Source organism: Triticum dicoccoides, chromosome 7B (assembly GCF_002162155.2).
Source record: "Triticum dicoccoides isolate Atlit2015 ecotype Zavitan chromosome 7B, WEW_v2.0, whole genome shotgun sequence".
Taxonomy (NCBI): domain Eukaryota; kingdom Viridiplantae; phylum Streptophyta; class Magnoliopsida; order Poales; family Poaceae; genus Triticum; species Triticum dicoccoides.
In genome coordinates, this window is record NC_041393.1 from 241,347,132 (window position 1) to 241,353,780 (window position 6,649).

A 6,649-nucleotide genomic window follows, 5' to 3' on the forward strand; every position below is an offset into this window, starting at 1 on the left:
GCCGTGCGGTTGGAAGCGTTAGCTGACTGCCGCTGAGCTGCTCCTGCTACTATTGCTTTAACAGGGACGCCTAATCCTTTTATACCTTGCAACGTTCGATTTTTTTACGAAGTACAAAAATTTGCGCGCCCGTCCGCCGGAAATCGATCCGCGCCGAGTGGCAGCGCTCGCTCGCTTGCCTATGCGTCAACTCGTTCGTATACGTCTTTAAACTCCGAGCAGTTCCGATTTTTATACGATATAAAAAATATTATCTGACATTAAAAAAATGTTCATCACGTCGTATAATTAAAAATATGTTCATTGCATCATATATTAAAAGTTCATCGTATAAAAGCGTATCGTATATTAGAAAATGTTCACCACATCTTTTAATATATATATTAAACATTTGTTAATATACAATGATCTTATTTAAATATATGATTTCGTATTACAGAAATTTTATCGTTTATATGTTGAACATTTTATAATATACGATATCTATATATATGTGTGTATAATTTTTTTCAATATACGTTGCGTACACTGTGTTCGGCCTGAAGAATACACAAGGTCTGAATAATAGACCTGCTGGTCTCCGCTTTCTTTTTGGGTTGACGTTCAAAAAATTTATAATTAATCTGAAAGGTAAATAAAGTGTTTGTGCATTTGAAAAAAAAGTTCAGAACTTTTTTGGAAAAAGTTGAACGCGTATTTAAAAGTTATAAATGTATTTTCTAAAATGTTCATCATGCATTATAAAATTTATTACGATAACACAATAAATTTTAGTACATGTTAGCATTTTTTCGAGTAACTCTGCATTAAAAATACAACAAATATACACAGTAACTCTGAGTTGGGCATATAATTTTTTTAACTGTGTATTTGAAAATTAGAATGAGGATGCATAATAATTGTGCATGCATGTGGTCCTGAGTGAAGTCACATATTCTTACATTCTTTTTTTAATCCACATAAATTTTAGAAAAAAGTTCATGCTTGGCACTAAATAATACTAACCCACATAAAATATTGCCGTGCGTGGGTTTTAGTGTGGTGCTTGTCACTAAATAGTACTAACATATAATTACAAAAAAAGCTGATAAGAATTATCCTTTTTTAGGAATATATGTGTGTGGTCCTGGGCCGCGGTTGGGCCGTCCTGCAGCCCATGCGAAGCTGCATCTTCTAGCTCGATCGGAATATCGGATCTGGGATTCGTGGACGAACCACAAGGGCAGCGGGGTTTGACTCCAGCGGCTGTTCCCGTTTGGCCACCGGCGACCACGCCGCCCTCAGCCCTCGTCGCCCACACCGCCACCATCACCCACCTGTGCAACCCCACCAGCGTCGCCGACCACCACCGCCCCGGCGAGCCAGCGAACAGGAGAGGAAATGAAGGGGATGGGAGAGGGGCACCGTGCTCTGGCGAGCCAGCCGCTGCTCCGACGAGCCAGCGACTGGGCTCCGGCGCCCGGCAACGGGGCTCCGGCGAGCAAGCCCGACAAGGTAGAGGCGGTGGGGCACAGCTGAGGCGGCTGGGAGTGATTTAATTAAAAATAAAGGTGTTTTCTGCAAAAAAATATGCCAAGTTGGCTCCTGGCACGCGGGTCCTAATGGTCAGATACGTCGTCAATACGTCTTTATACGCAGCTTAGATCGTTTTGCATCACTTAGGCCTTGAGTTAGTACTGAACTGCGACATGCACGAGTAGTGGTACTGATTCGTAAGTAGGTGAGCAAGTGTGGTACCAACGTGCAATTAACTCCCCCAGCCTACTCGAGGTGGTCGTGCGGCCTGAGCGACATGAACATGGCCGCGTAATGGCGCAGCCGGCGGTCCCCGTCCTCGGGCCCTGCCGCGCCGGCCAGCGGCGGCGGGAGCACCGCCGTCGCCATCACCCTCGCCCTGTACCGCCGCCACGCGAGCTGCACGTTGACGGCCGCCCACGTCCGCCAGTTGGACGAGTAGTAGCGCGCGGTGCGCTTGAGCTTGTCGTTGGCGAACTTGTACCGGAAGTGCTCGGTGATGTACCGCAGGTCCGGCGCGTCGAGGCAGAAGGCCTGCGCGGCCTCCAGCACTCGAACGTGGCGGACGACGCCGGCAGCCGGTCCATGAACGGCCGCCGCAGGCACCACGACAGCAGCTTGTCGCTCAGGAAGCTCCTCGCGCCCAGCACGCACTCCGCCACCACGCCCTTGGTCAGCGGCTGCGTGCTCCGCAGCCTCCCCTGCAGGATGAACACCATGCGCTGCACCGGGTCGCCCTCCCGGATCACCTTCTCGCCGCCGCAGAACACCAGGGGGCGCAGCCGGTCGCAGATGTTGTCCAGGATCAGCTCGTCCATGCCGTGGAACAGGGGCACCTGCTTCACCAGCTCCAGGCAGAGGTACCGCTTGATGTCCCGCCGGAGGCCCTCCGGCAGGTCCTTGATCATCTCCATCTCCTCGTCGCCGGTGATGGCCGCCCACCGCTCGCGCTCGTACTTGCGGACCCGCTGCCGCAGCCGGGACGGCAGCTGCCGCCGCCTCATCCACCACTCCATGTCCCGGAACCGCAGCTGCATCTTCCGCTTCCTCGCCAGCACGGCGTGCAAGAATCCCTGCAGCAAAAATGCACCACTACTTTTCACTGATACTGAAGTAACTGAAGCTAGCTAGCTGCAGTAAAAATGAACTGAACGATTGCTAAAGATTGGCGGCACTTCACACCTGTATGTTTCCGATCAGTAGCGTGAGAGCATCAGCCCACTGAGTACATTGATGATGCTGAATATCACCTCAAGCCAATTGCTCGTCGGCTCCAGATCATTGCCAAAAATACTGCCAATAGATTCAGACGAACTGTGTGAGACAATAAGCGAGCAGAGGTGGTGGTAGAGCAATATACAGTATTAATTATCTTTTGTCTTCATAAGGGAACAACTAATATAGCTACACGTGCATACAACAACCATATAATAGAACCATTGTTTTTCTGAACTAAGAAACTGGGCAAATTCCTGGCATATAAATCTGTCAGGAATGTGCATATTTCAGATAGAATGACAGCCGAGCCGACTACTGAACATTCAGATATTCAAGTTTCACGGAGGAAAACATTTCCTATGTCAGAAATAGATGATATTACTATTTAACATAATACTATATAAATTACCTGAGGGTCATGAGACCCCAGAATATGGGATAGAGGATTTTGACAGCAAGTGAATTGCTGGAGATAACAGGAAGGGCTCCCTTGTAGATCCCATAAGCAAAGGCGCCATTGCCACTTAGACAGGCCGGCACATTTTGTTGACTGAAAGAAGTTAAGTTCGTATCGCATGCTAATGCAGTCATGTCTGATGACCAAGGGAAGTGAAAGCACATCTCCTTGGAGCAAGCCAGTAACATCAAATTGCAGTTGTTGTTTATCTCGCATTCCGATTGTAGGCAGGAGGCAACACGCTGAAGCGCAAGAACATACCAACATCCACCTGCAATCTGGAAATGAAAGACACATATGAATAATCAACACTGCCTATAATAATTTAGCATGCATGGTCCCTTCAATTAGCACCAGCTGTGCTACTATATTCAGGTCGTGGTGTGCGTGCGCGCGCGGAGAGAGCAATGCGCTACCGGACTTGTGCCGCCGCACGCGCCGTCGCCTGCGTGCGCTCCGTTCAGTGGGGCTTCGCCAATCGCCATGGCGTCTTGGCGGCAGCGCCGGCTGAATAAAGATCTCTTGTGAGCAGCTCAGCGTGGCGCCTGGCGACGCCGATGCCGACGAGGTAGGCGACGGAGGTGCTCATGGTGCCCTCGAGCATGCAGCCGAGGTAGCGCTCGAGCACGCGCGGCACGTCGCCGGGCTTGACGTCCATCCCCTGGTCGTAAGGTCGACGATGATGCTGGCGTGGAGCACCTGCGGGTGACGGTGGAGCAGGTGCGGGAGCTCGTCGCGGCGGACGCCGATCTTGCCGAGGTAGTCGAGGACGGGGACCATGTTCTTGCGGACGCTGCAGCCGAGGGCGAGCGGGTAGGCGGCGAGGTCGTCGAGGCCGAGGCCGAGGGAGCGAAGGAACTCAGACGCGCTCCCGCATTGTTCCGGCGTTTTTACAAAAAAAAAAAACCCGAATAGACTAGTATTCATCCTAGGCACGATCAGGTGGCGGTCAAAGCCGAGCTGGCGGCCGCTGACTTAGCCAAGTCAGCAAATACGTAGGTGAAATCATACATACGGACCAAAGTGAACCCCTTGCGCAAGTACGTGGACCGTAGTTCGGGTATTTTGAAGTAGTGGTACTAAAGTGTCACTCAACTCAAGTTATGTGACCTACAGCGAATTTTTCTCTACGTAGAGTAGTTACGTACGCACCTTTCTTCCTGAAATGTTCACCACTTGATTGCAGAGAGATGAAGCGTATGCGTAACTGTATGTATGTATGTATCTGAATCCCATTTCCGGGTAGAGTGTAGACATGTTTTGCATGTGGATGGATGGATGTTCTTCATCAAGTACAGTAGTTTGCCGATTGGCATGTGCAAACCGATTGCGGTGCATGGTTGGTGCGCTCGCTTTTGCCGGACAGGCAGCTCATTCAATGCCACCAAGCAAGAACCAAACCAATCGGTGGACCAACATGGGATGGGAGGTTTCTGTCTCGATGCATGTCTAGGCTCCTAGCTAGGAGCAAAAGATGTCCCCGGCCGTCGTATTCTCATGCCATTGGTTCAAATCTTGACATGTCATGGGACAAACGCATTTTTATTCTCAAATGAAAGCTTTGGATTGTAATATTCTTATTGTGATATTTTGTCAATAGTTTCAGAACTACAACTTATATATATCAAATAGATTTTGGAAACATATCCGATAATACAAGTTTCACACATGACATAAGGGCATCTCCAACGCTTTTTCCCTATAATGGACACTGTATTTGTTCGCAGACACGGATGCTAGAGCCGACCATTCAACATTGTCCTCTAAATGTCAGCCTCTTTTTTTTTTCTAATTCCATAACACTTAAAATAACTATAGAAAATAGCACAATTCATTTATAAATAAATGCAAATATCCCTAGTACAACAATAATTCAAATGTAAATATTGCATCCGAGATAGCAGGTTGTTCAACAAAATTTTTGGAATTCACCAATTCCAAACTCAACGACGCTAGAGTCAGAGCCGGCACATGTCATCTCACATATAATTCCCCTTGAGCTTCATCCAACAATATATGAGCGTAAATGACCTGTCCACGGTCCTCTATACAACACGACGGCGCGTTCAGGCTACACAACGTGATGATTATCAAGTTGAAACACTGAGTGAATCAATGAATTGAACAACATGTAGAGCAGTAAGAAACAAAACTTACGATCTCCATGGTTGACGAGCCTGATGGCCACATTGTCTCCACTCATGCAATCACAGCGTAAAACTTCATGATGGAGTTGGAAATGGTGTACCACCGATGTGTTAGCGACTTCACATTGCATTAATGGATGACGTACATGTCGTAGGGCGCAAAGTTCTTTTGCTCATGAAACAAAGCATGCACGTTTTCCAAAAGGCCAAGCCCTTGTTCGTGCCTACAAAGCCCATGCATAAGGCAACCGTCGTCGTGCTAAGACCCCACCGCACAAGCGCACCAGAACATCAACCTTCGTCAATTAAAAGAACTATAGATCGAAACGATCCAACCTGTAGGCACACAAACGAAGACAAACAAAGACGAACAAAGACGGGATCCATCCGGATCCACCGAGGACTAGCACCGACAAAATTCCGCAAGATCCGCTGGAGACACATCTTCACACGCCCTCCAATGAAGCTAAACGCATCACCATAACGGGGACTAGGTGGAGGGAACCTTATTCCATCTTCACCAAGCCGCCACCACCTCGTCTACCTAGCCAGGACACAAACCCTAAATTAACTCACAAAAACACCTAAAATGGAGCAAGATCCCTCCCGCCGGCAAGGGCCGGGGTCCACCACGCCTCCATGGCCCTAGGGCCACCGGAGAGGAGGTGAAGCAGCACCGGCGCCGGCACCGACGGGAGGTAGAGAAATCCTAACCTAACAATGGATTATATGTCATGTGCCTCTCACATTCCCATTTCCTACAACTAATTCCCATGAACCAAACAGGTTCTGATAATACAGTTCATCATTTCTTGCAACACATTCAAAATTGTGATTTTTTATTATTTTTGGGATCATTTTAAATATTCTCTATACTTATTTTTTGTTTTCCTTGCTCTCTTTTTTCTTCGCTTCTCCGAATGGGCCTAGGCCCAATAGGGAAGTGGCCACACAACCAAAGAGAGCATCTTGGGGTGTGCATGTTGGGCAAACTTGGGGTGGCGCTAGCTTGCTGGTTCTGTGCCGAACGATCGGGTTGCCGCTTTCTCCATCTTCCCCTTCACGCTCCTCGAGCGATGGATGCATGGTGAAAGACCGATGTCATGCTAGTGCTGGAGGAGTAGCTAGAATGGAAAGACCAAGTGCTAGAGATCGAATCTAACATGAGCACATGTTGGAGAGCCATTGTAGCTAGGCCCTGTGACAGATGATCTAACCTAAATATTAGGAGGCGACTAGGCCGAGAGATTAGAGTCCTTTTGAGGACGAAATCCAGTGTAAGAAGAGTGATTATGAGAGGCAGAGAACAAGT

The 6,649-nt window shown here is 48.4% G+C and overlaps 1 pseudogene; it reads right to left on the minus strand.

Annotated features, from left to right (window-relative positions):
- Positions 1-1,644: 1,644 nt before the first annotated feature.
- On the minus strand, positions 1,645-3,547 carry LOC119340610 (annotated as a pseudogene).
- Positions 3,548-6,649: the final 3,102 nt, after the last annotated feature.